The sequence below is a fragment of the Triturus cristatus genome, chromosome 1_2 (genome assembly GCF_964204655.1).
Source record: "Triturus cristatus chromosome 1_2, aTriCri1.1, whole genome shotgun sequence".
Classification (NCBI taxonomy): domain Eukaryota; kingdom Metazoa; phylum Chordata; class Amphibia; order Caudata; family Salamandridae; genus Triturus; species Triturus cristatus.
The window spans coordinates 987880888-987895721 of NC_140580.1; the positions used below are offsets into that span (position 1 = coordinate 987880888).

Below are 14834 nucleotides of genomic sequence, written 5' to 3' on the forward strand. Positions count from 1 at the left end.
TTTCAAACAGAAAACTCCGCTCCAGCACCAGCAGGGGGCTGCTGTGCTCTTAATGGGCAGTAGCAGTGCTTGGGAGTAGGGCTGTTGTACTTGTGTGGATTGATCTATGTTAATAAAAAGAAATGCTAATGTCTTAAAAGCTATGACCACACCCGCAAAATGTAGAAACCATTAGCATAAGCTATTGTCCTCAATATTAAATATGTCAGAATCTCGAACCCAAAACAAAAGACTCCAGAGCCACGAAAAAGACATCCACCTTTTTTTTAAGTAAGATAGTGTTAGGTTTTAATATGTATTTCTTATATGAGATCTGTGAATGAACAGATTTTAAGCTTCCCTGGGTCGTTCATTTCACGCCCTCTCCACACACCTTAAGTAATCCAGGTTAAGAATGTTGACTCGTATCCCACACTGCATTGGGGTGATGCAGTGCCAACCCCAATTGCACTGGACTTTCCGGAAAGTGGACTACTGCAAACAAGGCGATCCCTAAAGTCCCATCCCTCTGCCAGCCCTGATCCAACCTGGCAAAACCCTGGCCAACCTTGACTTTGATTACACACCCTGACACAGTGCCAGCCGTAAACCCCACTTCCCTGAGCGCTCTCTTCCGCTCATGATACCCCTTGTACTGAGTCTCCCCTTCTGTTATCCTTCCACAGACCTCCTTCCCTGCTACCCACACTCTGTCGACCTATTCCACCCAAGAGGGGTGGACTCCGCTCCCGGGGTTGACTCCACTCCATTATTTATTCATCTTTCTGCATCGAAGGATGTACAATATAAAGGCAACAGACTCCTGTCATTCCACTCCACTGCACTGTCAACTTCTAATTTACCTCTCTCCTTTTCAAGCTATTTCCTCTCTACTCTCGACCTTTCGCTTTAGACTTGTGAAACACAAGCATTTATGTTTTACGGAAAACATAGCGCAACATTTGGAAGTTTGACACCTGTCCTTCACTTGCACAGCTTCAATTTACGCAGCCTTTTATGGAACAAACTTAGCCCAAGGTCATTAGAGCTCTCTAAACAAGAACAAGTTTTACATGTGAACCAGATATTACATTTGTGTTTAGGCATGAGAAGGTTGAGGGATTTGCCCAGGATCACAGGATATCAAGCCAGGCAGGAATTCAAACCTGGTCCCTCATTTCCAAAGTTCGCAGCTCTACCCATTAGGCCACATCTCCTGCCCACGTTGGTACTGTACCATTACCTGCCCATACCTCCTGGTTTTCATGCACTTCTCCAAAGGTATGCCCGGTATAACCCTCCCCAATGAACATGCCAGAAGCTTTGGTGGGGATGGGTTGTCACCATTTTTTCTGGGCCTTCCTTGGGTTTATGACAAAAGAAGCAGGTCTAAATAGATCAACATGTATTATAGGGAAAGTGAAACACAGTATTTGTGCCACCTAGTGCTGAAGCCGCATTAGCTGCATTAAGAAGGAGCAGGTCAAGAGATCTTTTCACTATATATAACATGTAACAAGAGAGCAGGGCCACAAAATGCGCTGGGCCCAGGGCGGAAACCCTCACCTGTCTCCACCTGTGATGGTCCTGCCATGAACTTCACACGTATACCTCAAAAACAAGCACAAGGTCTCCCCTAGTGTGACGTGAGCTGTCCGCTACCTCCTTGCCGTGGTGGTGTCTTCAACCAGTCCTGGATGTTTAGCCAAACCATTCTTTGAAATCTCTACCTTGTAGATCCACTTCAAGGCATTTGTAGTGTAGAGACCAAAATGCACCATGATCCGGACTTCTGGCTGAAAAAAAGATAACTTCAGATGACCCTCATCATGACAAGTGATCAGACGTCAGCGATGGAGCCTCCGGCCTTAACCACAGACATCAAACTCAGTTCAACTTCTCCTTGAATTACAAGTGCATGCACAGTGTATGAGAGCCTGCTGGCTGCCTGCCTTTAGCCAATTGGGATAATCCTTTTTTGCAAGGTTTTCTTGGTTTAATAACCTTGTCTATATTCTAATAAGTGGCCATGCAGTGAATGGTGTCACAATAGGTCTCTAAACCCTAGCAGACGTCATCAAACAAAGCAACATTCGGGAAGGCTTACTTTTGGTGATTGTTAGTGACGTAGGTCTGGGTAAATAGAACAGTTTTTTTCTGTTCACTGCATGACCTCTTTAACTATCTACCTATGTCACTTTTCTTTTACAGACAATATGCTCTGGTTTCTCCCAGAGTTCAGGTGCCATCCTGGCCTGCTTTATTGTCAGACATTTTCCAACTCAGGGAGCCGCTCCACAGTTCTACCAATGCTTTTATACCCTGTCCCGCACTACCACACCCGGCTATTTCAGTGTTGGACCACATCCCACACACACCTCTTAATCCTGATCTGCAGCTAGTGCCCCAGATCTTTTAGTGTTAGACCCTACATTGCACCTTATTCCTCAACAGCTCATTCTTTGCACATCCAGTAGTAAGACCACTAAAAGCTCTACTGAAATACCTCAATCCAACCCTTGGCAGGCATGCCGTTGCAGACCAGACATTCAAACACACTCCCGCCAGCGCACTTCAAAGCCAATGTGTAGAAACTAATTGAGGGACACACAGCTCTGCCTCACTCCTGATCCGCAAACACCCAAGCTGAAATATTACTGACGGGTTGCCCAACCCCCACTGCTCATCAGAGGGATGATGCAGCACCACAGCCCTGTATTCATGTACTGAGACCCACACACCTTTACCAAGGCAACTTTAAGCCGCTTTATGTAAACTCCTAGACCCCCGGTAAGGAGAACCACATACCAGTCTACCAGGGCAGTGCCAGCGCTATCAACGCACATGAGCACTCCACTGACTCACCTGCAGCAGTCCCACTGGTGAATGTTCACAGCACATAACACCAAACCTGAGGCAGGCTGTAGTATCCTGGGTGCCCTGCTCCAGTATGCCTCACCTAGTCTCAGAGAGCGAATGAGGTCATCAAATGTTGGTGTGTGGTCTGCAGTGGGAGCCAGGAGGAGGCTGGAGCCCTGGCAGGACCTGCCCGCTGTTGCTGTAACCTGAGAGCCTAACTTGAAGTCAAGGACATACCTCCTATCTGAGGGGCTTCACGTTCTTGTATGAAGACCCTGCCCTCGGACGACAGCACAGGCCCCTCTGCTGCAGTAACAACCCGTACAGCCCAGTCACGGCTTCAAATACATTTAGCTACAGCATGTATACTAGTTCCAGTGCTCGCCTTGCTGACCTCTGACCTCCCTCACTATCCCCTGAGGCGCCACATACAGCTCTGCCAATGCACCCCAACCTTGAGCGGCACACGCCCCTGTTATCCCAGCCCTGATCACAGCGTACAGTTCATTGAAAGCACCTCTGTCCAAACCAGCAGAATCCTCCATCATTCTGCATCTGAGCCGGGCAGAGCAGCTCTGCCAATGTACCTCTGGCCCACAAATGCTGTTCATCCTCCTCCGCCAGTACTTGGTCCCCGCATAGCCTTTCCCGGCTCATCTGCTTCCTCACCTGTAGCAATCATTACATGGGACAGACGCACAGCTCTGCCAGCATCTGCATATCTTATCTTACCTGCACCATTCGCTGCTCCATCACTATCTGGCCTACTCACAGCTCTTCCAAAGTATCTCATTCACACCCCACGCAGAGCGTCCTGGTCCAGCAGCACCTTCTCATGTTCCAGTACTTGGACCTGACCACAGGCGTCCAGTATTGTGTCCAGTACTCACCAAAGGACCCCTGACATCCCAGTGTGAGGAACATTGAGGTCTATCAAAGCACCTCAACCCTGCCCCACAAGAGCTCCTGCTGCCCCGGCATGGGAAGGAGGACAGATCTGCAATCAGGCAGCCGGGTCCTGACCCGTCACCTCACTTCTGTTCACATTCACGAATCCCACACATAATTCCGCTGATGCACTTAACACTGGCCACAATACCACTTGTATGACACTACTAGGACCTAGTCCTGACAAGGCACTTTAATAAGCCCCCTGCCACCGCCCACACAGCTCTACCGGTGCTTCTACACAACTGCAACACTCTGCAAGCCCTGGGGAGACACCGCTCTGCCAATGAGCCTCTTTCCAGCCCAGCTGCACCCCCTGCAACGCCATGACACATGCCCCCTCACAGCACCGCCAGGGCAGCCCAATACTGAGTTGTGGAACTCCCTGATGGTCCAGAGATGGGTCCCACACAGCTCTGCCAATGTACCTCGGTTTGGATCAGATTTCTAATATGTAAATATAGCAAAATCAAATTATGATAGTGTGCATGAGTATATAGTGCACAGAAATATCCTATCCTTGCACGCTGCCTGTGAAGTCTGTTCAGGCAAGCATGGCTGCTCCTATTTGTGCTGCACTGAGAAGGCAACAACGCATCGAATTAACAGAGTAAAGCAGAGGCAGGGCTGAGCTGGTTGGCACCAGTAAAATATTCCCCTCGCTCCCCCTCTTCTCACTTGAAACTGAAATGGTCCTGCCAGGCCTGGCTGTAGTCTTCCATAGATCTGATTTGTTGCCTGCTCAGACGTTGAGAGAAGGGCGTAAAATGTGGCGTGGGGGTAAATTGGCCCTGGCTGTCCCCCTTGGTGATGGATCTGCAGATTGCCGGTTTAATTACTTTGAGTGCTTCTACAGATAAAAGCAAATTTCAAGAAATGGAATTACAATGCCAGTTATGAGCACCCCTCACAAAGCACATTCCCTAAACACTTAACTGAGCACTTTCTGGTGGCTCGGTGGACTATCGCACTTGCTTCAGTGATCTGGGTATGCACCTCATGGTCACAGTTTCAAATCCTGGTGGGTAGTGCTTCATAAGGGCCAAATCAAATGTATGACCACTTTGTCCATTATCTTTGTGAGCCTAGCCACCTGCTGCTTGGTTGGCACCTGGATTAGGCACATCTTATCACTCACTTTACAAGGCACTCATCTCTTGACCTCCAAGCCAGTTCTACATTGTGTGCTTTTTGGTTATTGTTTTGGCTTGTCTTGGCTTTTTTAGATCCCTGTAGATCCTGTGTGTGTAGACCACTTATCTCTTGACAACATTTAAACATATTCATTCAACCACCTCTAGCACCCTGGGCTTTGTCAAGCTTGTGCCGAGTATCCTTCATCAACAAAATAAATAATCTAGGAGATTGGTTGAGGTCCTCTTTCTTCACACTTCCCTAAAAGTGCAAGCTACACACCTGCTGTGGTATAAAATTCAGCAAAACGACCTCACCTTGAGGTTTGACTCATCACTCAGGATGGGTTCATGAAGAACAGATCATCTGCAGCATAAAGTGCTTCACGCAACAAACCAACATGCTTTACTCCTGAACTTAGTTTACAATTTTCTTACTATATATGGGAAAACATTTGCAACTAATGTTGGCCCTGGGACATATGCTTGAAAATGATAATCTTGCTAAGCCGCTAGCTATATAGAAGTATGTATAGCAAACACACTGGCATATTACTGTCTGAAAATGTGCCACTTAGCACTGACCATAAAAGTTTCTTTCCCCTGGAACAAGCCAAGGATTTCCTTTGATACCAATGTACTCAATCTATACATCACTAAATGTTCTTGAGCCATACGCCACAAAGACTTCCCCATGCTCTTCAGATCGATCAAAATGTCACGGAAACCTTGCATCCAATATTAGAGATGCCTTTCAATGAACACAAGAAATATTCAAGATCAGTGCACTGTTTACATCCTCATTCTTTTAAAAAAAATCCTGGTCCTTTAATAAGTTGCTCCCCTTTTTAATAAACTGTACAGAGTCAACTTTTTCAGAGAAATGTTCTTATTTGGTCCTTCTTCTTAAGTGTCTTTTTTTAGGCATCCACTAAGCTTCCACAAGGTTTCCTTGAGCGGAGTCCCATCTTTGGATACGGGGTGACTTAGGCATGTGGCACTCTTACCTTCCATTCACACTTGAAAGGATGAGTGCTCTACACTGTGCTTGTCTGAATTCCCAAAGAGGGGCGGTTCATGATGATGGGCGAAGGGGGTGCGCCCATCTGACTTTAAAAGCCTCAAGGATTATAATTGCAAAGAGCAATCCTGATTCAGATTTCCATTAAATCGCAGTGCCTTGGCCTGCCTATAATGATACTTGCTGAAACGGACGTTAGGCAATTTTTCTTGGGCGAATGTGCTAGTGCACCCATGCCAGTTATGGGTGTGAATTTTCAGCAGCCCATGAGCTGACACGGTGCCAGGCCAGGCCATCAATACTTGAGGGTCCTTGGGGACCACCTAGTAATCACGCAATTCAGCGTCATATTTTGAGAGCAGCCCTGGCTTGTATAGTATCAGCCGTGTACTTTCCGGGACGGCCTGACCGTTCCAAGCTGCCTCTCACCGCCACTCCCTTCCCCAAGTCATCAGGGGGTGAAGAGTACAGAAAGGGAAGGGTTTTAGCTTGCAGGCCGTGAGAGACCTGACGTCACAGAGTCCTGAGGCTCAGCGCAAGGCTCTTTGACGCCGGGTCAGGTGCTGCATGCACTAAATACATACACTGAGCATGGTTCCATGCCTCATGTGTCTGTTTAGAGCATTTTAGCAGCAGAGTAGCCTGCTCGTGTGTAGTGCTTCGGTCTGCCACACCAACTGGGCAGAGCTGAGGACAAGAAGACTGTTAGGTAAGTCAGTCATCTCCTCTCGATTTTCTTACTCCCTTTTGCTCTTAATTGTGCTTGTTTCAAATCTTAGTTTGCAGTCTATCCGACATCAAACTATGATTTAAAACAAAAAAGAGTGTTTAATGTGCTCTCTAATCATGCTTCCCAGTGAGAAGGTAAGCTGCTTTTCAAAACACATAGCATCACCTGCGGAGCATTGCCAAGAACATAGGAATTCCCTGGGTGGCTACACAACAGCGTGCCTTTATACCCAGACCCTTGTAAACTCTAGCCAGAATATCCAGTTCTCCGTCCCCGTCCTATTTAGGTCTCGCCTAGGCAGCGGTTGCGCTGTCTCTTCGAGACGTGCTGTATTCAGGATATGGGCATAAAGCTCCGCCCACTTTCCACCCATCTTTTTAATTGGCTCCTGTCCCTGTCATTTGTAAATGGTGGCTTTTCATTGGTCAATAGGCTTAGTAGTCCCGCCTTCGTACCGCCTGGTCTCTTCTTTTAACCTCCCATGAGGCCACCCCTGTTACATATGTTGTTACTCCCTAGGTTTTAATTACAGCCTCAAGGCACTATTTTCTTAAAAGGCTTCAGGCAGGACACACACTTGGTCCTAAGCTAGGTTGGCAGTGGTTACTTCACTCACTAGAACATCTCACATTTATATGAGACTATCTATAAATTTCCCTTCATCAGCTTCACACAGAGTACATCCTAATCCAAAATTAATGTAATAATTCTTTTGTCACATTTCAAAGCTACTAATTGTATATATGGACATAGCTAGTTGAATGTACTCGTAGTACTGTCTTGCATGCAATGTATTATGGGTAGGGTGTATTTACCATCAATCAATCAATCAGGGCTCACCTGTGAGGATCTCAAGGTGCTCAGGAGGGGGCGGGGGGGGGGGGTCCGCAGATCTGTTTAGCCGAAGAGCCAGGTCTTGAGGGTCTTCCTGAAGGTGTTCAGGGAAGGGGTGTGTCTGATGTCTGCCGGTTGCTCGTTCCAGGTCTAGGCTGCAATGTGAGAGAAGGATCTTCTGCAGGGTGTAGTACCGTATGTGACCAACAGAGATCCCCTTTTGGCAACATGGCTAGGTAAAAAACATTGCCATTTATAATGCCAATAACTCCAACTTTGTAGACATGCAGAGCTGGTGCCTTGCTCACTAGAGACCTCTAGGAGCAGCTTGCGGTACTGCACCTAGACATGCAGTGCTGGTGCCTTGCTCACTAGGGACCTCTAGGAGCAGTTTGCAGCGCTTCACCTAGGCATACAGAGTTGTTGCCTTGCTCACTAGGGACCTCTAGGAGCAGCTTGAGGTACTGCACCGAGACATGCAGTTCTGGTGCCTTGCTCACTAGGGACCTCTAGGGGGCAGCTTGCGGTACTGCACTGAGACATACAATGCTGGTTCCTGGCTCACTACGCAAGCATTTTCAATGTACTCTATAGGTCTCGCATTACTGAGAATATGAGCTATTGGCATTGCATTATTATTTGCAACACTAATACTTCAAACTATCAGTAATGCGAGACCTATTGCATTGCAAATGCTTGTTCCATCCTGTTAAAAAGATACAGTATTTTTGCACTGGAGACATCAGACCCTCTTTTCTTCTAGGGCAGGGGAGGAGGTCTGGCGAAGCCTTAGACACTTTTGCCTCATGAAGGATGGGCCCTACCAGCCTCGGCTGTCCCTGACTGCCCATCACCGAGTGATGAAAGGCCTGGGGCAGCTGAACAATGCAATGCCTATGGACTTAAAAAGTAATCAATAACAACAAAATATGTGAAGCTGCAAAGAGTATGGGGGCTTTTCAGAAACATCAAGAAGGGAAACAAACCACTTAGGCCGGGCTGGAAGAGGGGTGAGTTTAAAGGATAGGTTAAAACAAGGGCGTGCACTGTGGGTCCTCTTGGGGTTGGTCTCAGTGGAACAGTGATTGGTGCGCATACACAGCGGGTGATCTCCCAGCACACACTGTAGTGTGTCCTGTGGCACAAGGTGGAAAGGATGCCCTTCCTCGGCTGAGGGGGTAATGTTTTAATTACTTTCCCATAATCACCATTACTTTCGGTCTTTTCTCCCAGGCCGCTTCATACTAGTGTGTAATGAATTCAGCTGTGTGTGGCAAGCAACTCTTTGGCAATTAATGGACACAAAACTGAATAGATGTCTGTGGACACAAAAAATGAGAAGGGGGGGTTGAGAATTTAAATTACTTCCACATGGAGACCAGTTTGAGTGATTTTCTTCAACCTTATGGATGACCCAAGACCCCACTCTGTCCATTGATACCCAGAGAAAAAAATATAACCCTTACTGGAAGAAAGAGCAAGTCATGCACACACCCGGCACTGGGCTAGATTATTGCGTTGCACTGCACACAGTGTGTAGAAAACTACCTGAAATACAAAACTCATCAGCAGAATTGAGCACATATATCTTTGGCATTGCATTGATTATACTGGTAACCAGGTGACCGAATAATTCAGTTCGGGTTGCAATGCTTGTTCTTATAGCTTTAGGGTTAGGAGCTCCCAGGTACTTAAAGAATATTTTCAGTTGATACATGACGGAGATGCCTTAGAAATGTAGGAGGAGTGTACGCACCGCTGCAGGTTGGTTTCATCTACCATGAGGGTCTGGACATCCATGGTTACATGTCAGTCTCCTCGGTGACTTCAGTTCAGGGGCTGTCAGTCTGAGCTGAGGACAGACCCTTCAATCATGGATCCTAAACATCGCTGCTACTGAAAGATTGTATGTCCTGTGCCTCTTTCATAATGCGCACTGCTGGGCCTTAGGGTGCCTAAGCATTAAAACCTGTACTCTTGCTTGTCCTCAAAAGTGGACTTTCTAAAAGTATTAATTCTTGGCACAACCAAAAATAATGCAAATAAGAACTGTACAGCAGCTTGAAAGTTCATGAAAGCATATGTTATTTGATTGTAAACCACCTCATTCAGCTCCGAGAGGGCCTCAAAGCGCTGGAATTGCGTTAGGTGGAAATGAAGGCCCATGTGACAGTGAAGAAATAAACAGTAGAGGTGGAATGATAAAGGAAGCTTGTGATAAAACAGTAACACGTAACAAGATGCTGCAGTGCTAGTGCACTGTAGATCAGAGAAGAACTTAGAAGGGAGAACTAGTTGGAATATAAAAGTTTAGTAGCTCCAGGGTTTTTTATGCCAGCTCTGCTTGCATACAATGTGTGACGCGCATACACCACATTCCTGTCCATCTTACAGACAAGCAAGGTGACAGAACCTGCCCTGATAAGATGCCCATGTGGTTTGCAGGAGAAATATTTGCAACTGACAGTCTGGTCGTTGCATGACCCTAGTGCCATGGATGCTGTTAGTCTTTATATTAAGGATATCAGAGGCACGAAGCTGCTGCAGAAGGGCCTGGTCTCCTGGCTGCAGTGCAGGGCAGTGTGTATGAAGGGTTATCAGACGTTTGCCATGGACACATCCCTGTGCCTTGACCCTGATTGTGGAGTATTTGTCTGCGTGGCACTAGGCCAGAGAGAAGGGTGGTGGGCAAGGCTCCTGTTGTGATCTGCCATGTGGCAGTTCCCACTGGAACTGGGTGATGGATGCCGTAATGGGTTACCGCTCAACTTGTAATACTGCAGGGCTCTTTTGAGTCTGTGCATGGACATTCAGAATCCACCTAGGCATTTAAGTTAATTTATGAATGAAAGTGTCCTAGAAAATACACAATTTCTCCCTATTTTTTGTGAATAACCCCCATCAAATGCCCTTTGGTACAGATGTGCTCTTATCGCCAGATTCAGCATATCCGCCTCACCACTTTCAAAAGTTCTCCAGCCGCTACTACAAAAACAATTCCAAATGTGTTTTATTTTCTAGCCCAATGTGCACTCTAATAAACTTCCTGGGGCCTTTTACGTTCTGTTACATGCCTTTGAGAACTAGTCCCAAACCATCTAACTTGGGAACTTGAGGGGGAGAATTCAGGGAATATTGATATAAAATTGGTACATAAAGAAAGAACTGCTCTCTCTTTGCACTTTTTCTAATAGGGAGTTGGACGTTTGAGATCCATAAGAAAGTTCTGCAAGAGTACATAAAAGAGGACTTATGAGTACTCCACCCTGTACTCATAAATGCTTTTTTGAATCAGCCCAACAGTTCTGCAACGTTCTTGAACCGCTGGGCAGTACTAGGCATAACAAAAGGTGTTAAACTGAATGAAAGCGTATGAATCAAAACCTGATGGTAGGACACGTGCACCAAAATAATCTTTAAAGCCTAGAGTACATGTAAATGATGTTAAGCAAAAGTTAACATTGAAACACTGCAAATTAACACACAGTTTTACGCTTATTAAGTTGCTTACAGTTATGATTGGGCCAAATCACTGTGATGACTTCATCAGCTCCCTCGCTCTCGACTCTTAGCCGCCTTTCAGGCTGGACAGTCCGTGTCTACACAGCGTCGACAGAACACATTTAATTTAATGTAAAGCAGAGTTCACCACACTTCAGAAGGAATGATGGTGAAGCCCAGTCAGACTTCCTACATTTTCTGCAATTTTTTCAGGATTCATGCTGCACAATAATTCAATAACTTCTGCATCTCCTCTTCCCAGAAGACTTTGCTCCATGGCTCCCAGATGCAGAATGGTCTTCCCCTCTGAGAGAGTCCACTGCGTAAAGGGAGCCTCTCGCATCGGAGTTGGGGGAATGATACCACTTCCGCTGGGATCACCGCTTACTGGACTTTGGACGCAGCTTTGACTCGTCTACCAGTTTGTGTCCCCGTCACCCTCCCCCTCCTCTTTTCATGATGTGTCTCTCAACCTCCCCTCCTCTTTCCCGCCTTCATTCTGTCTACTTCCCCTGCTCCTACCCCCTCTCCCCCGAATCTCTCCCCTTGCCTGCTTTTTCTCTTACATATATGTCCTTATTGTTTGTCTGAACCTAACACGTAACTTTGTTTCCTTGCTCTAATAATTGTGTAACCTTTGTAACTATGTAACCTGCTGATACTCATGTAAAGCGCTCTGATACCTCCGGGTCTAGCCAGCGCTATATAAAACCTTTCAAATAAAAAATTACAATAAAAAAATCTTTCTTGAGTTTTGCCCATCCTACATTTGATTATCCCATCTTAGCAACATCTACTTTCCCATGAACGTTCTTTGGTGTCCCCCGTCTAGTAACCCACCACCATGGTGGTCGATCTTCACTCCTCTCGTGTCCGAATGTTTGCTGTTGCAGATCAGTTTCTTTTCTCTGCAACAGATGTTGGAAAACAACTGCCAGAACCATAGGCCACAGTGACCCTGAGAGTACCAACATCCTGTCAATATTCATCTTGCAAAAGGGAGCTTTGCTCTTGTCTCATTTACTTTGTATCCCTCCATACACAGTGACAAATGCACCATATTCGCCCCCTAACCTATCTGTTGCCATGTTCCCATTAAGGCCCCTTTACTGGGTACAGTGTAGCAAACAAGACACATTTGTAAGTGATGTACCACGTGCCTCAAATTCAGAAATAAATAAACAACACTGCATGGGTCAAACTAAAACACACACGCGTCAGAAGTGAAGGCTTTGTATCAGGAGTGAAAGGGAACCAATTCGAGAGAGTGAAACAAAGAACCTTCAGCTGGGAACAAGGAATAACTCAAACTTTCGACAACGAAGAGTGCAAGTACAGCCGGTTTAGAGGCGTGTACATTGTAAAGCATTACTACTTGCAATTTTGCCAGTTTTTGTTTTTTAAAGCTAACGAGCTTCAAAAATGACAAAACTCGCAAGGGTAAGCGTCTTTGGCGCTTTGTGGCACTGTGAAGCTGTTATGTGTTACTTATGTAGCGCTCTTTCCACACAAGGACCGCTTCAGAGCACTGTGGATCAGTTTTACTCTTACTCGGCTGAAAACAGTATGAAACACAAACTTCAACAGTTAGCCGTCATTCCTCAGGCGATGGCTACACTGAACTAAAGTTTGGAAACCTGTTTCTTCCATTTCTTTTAATATTTGGATGATTTTCATATTGTGGAACAACAGTCTGTTATATACCAGAGGGGTTTTACATGGAAGTGACCTGTTTCCTTCTGACTTCTTCAGAGCATTTAATTACAGGTGTGATGGCACAAAAGGGTTCATGCTAAAGTTGGTAAAGGGTGTACACCCCATTTTCAGCCTTGGAACGAGTTTAAGATTCCATATACCAACTATTGATGGCAATCTGCCTTTTGCGGAGTGTTCCTGGTTCTGGCCATTTCTTTTCTTTCAGGCTCTGTGCCTTACAGCTTAAGCTCTAAGCGATATGCGAAAGAGCACATCGCTGGGTGATGGACTTCTAAGGGATACCCCGCAAGGTTGCTGGGGTGGCACCGAATTACCCCATATACTGTGGACTCATAATTGGGAAGTTAATGTGATGGGAGTTGTATATTGGCATGCCCAGGCAAGCGTTAGATGTGGATTGTACTGCTTTTTGAGTGATTTCAATGCAAATAAACATATTTACCAAAACAAAAAAAAAGATATGCGAAAGAGCACATCCAAACATTCTTCAGGCATCCATTGAATCGATGAAAATAATATAATAACATGAAAAGTGTAGGCACCTTAGTCTTTGGGATTAACACCTCTATCATGTAATGCAGCCTTAAAGGAGGACGGTGAAAGCAATGCGCCCAAAGTGCTGGATCTCACCCGCTGGCAGCGGTTGCTTGGACAGCAGGAAGGAGCATCGTTGCTCAGATGCTGCTCTATACCTTAATGGGCTAAGCCAGTGCTTAATTTGTAAAAAAAAAAAAAAAGTTACTGCAGATAAAAAAAAAATTCCCGGAGCCTATTGAATAATACCGGGGGGACCGAATACCATAGCTGCCTAGTCTTGATTCTACCACATTCCTCTTTCTTCCTCCACCTACACTGCCTCTCACTTTTTCCGTGGCTGCTTTTTCTCTTTCTATCTCTTTTTTTCTTCCTTTCTCTTCCTGATGCAATCTTCCTCTTCTGCCTTACTCTGTCGCTGAAACTCTTGCAATGAAAAATAAGGCCTAGTCCCCAGAAATAGGTGTTGATGCCCACCACCTGTAAGTTGCAACCACTGGCACACATTTTGCACAGCTCTCAGCTGTGAGGCATTCAAACCTAAAGTGGATGTACTGTAGAGCATGCACTTCCGCACTTTCCCAGGCTCGACTGGCTTCAGACCAGCACCAGCCTGGCCTCTAGTTCCACTCCAAGAGCTTGTCTCTCTGCCCATGGTCCTTCTCCCAGCCCTGCCTGAGCAGAGTCTGGTATCATGCACAGCATCTCCCCGCTGCCTGCCGTGATCAGATCCATATCCAGCGGCTCAGTGGGAGCACTTCATGTCACTTAACGTGACATCTATAGGAGCAGACACATGTGCTAGTCAATTTACTCCCAAATGTGTTATTATTGTAGCCCTTGAAGGCAGTTGTAGCCACTCATAAATATGACTTAAAATAGAAAGTCCTAAGATAGTGTTACCATTTTACTCCATGCCGTCAGGGCGCTGCGTTGTCAGCCTGGCCTTTGAAAATCGGTGCTTTCCGGGAATTGTAGTCTTGGCTGTGAATATTATATTGTTTTCTCTTTCTCATTCCTTGTTTCTCTCTTCGTCTTCATATTTTTCTCTCTCACTCTTCTTTGCTCATTTCTGTTACTTTTGTTCTCTTTCCCTCACTCTCTTTTTGTGCCTTTGCTCTTTATTTCCCTCCCAGTCTCTCTTCTATTTCCCTGTTTGTTTTACTCCCCTACTATCTACCTCTGTGAATGCTTTGGTCTTCTCCTTATATCTCTTTCCCCTAACTACTTCTTCTCTCTTCCATCCCTCGCATCTCATCATTGCCCTCCTATTTCTCACTTTTCTGATCTCTCACACTTTCTTTCTTGCTATCAGTTTTACTACTTGTATATTACTCTTTACTTCACAAACTCTTCTGCTCTTTCGTGGTTGACTCTGTTGTCCTCCCCTAAAGTATTCACCACTCTTTATTTTCGTTTTTCAATTTATTGTTTCCTTAGTGTCTCTCTATCTTTCTTTCCCTGTCTCCCTCTCTTTGTCTCTTTTTTCCTTTCACTCTACTGACATCTCTGTATCCTTCAATGTCTGACGTCATTCTCTCCTTCTCACCACCTTTTACTTTCAGGTTTATTTGGCATC

General features: G+C 45.8%; 1 protein-coding gene across 1 annotated transcript in view; it reads left to right on the forward strand.

Annotated features, from left to right (window-relative positions):
- AJM1 (apical junction component 1 homolog) overlaps positions 1 to 14834 on the forward strand; it is a 236530-nt gene that overhangs the window by 133378 nt on the left and 88318 nt on the right. The window lies entirely within an intron of this gene.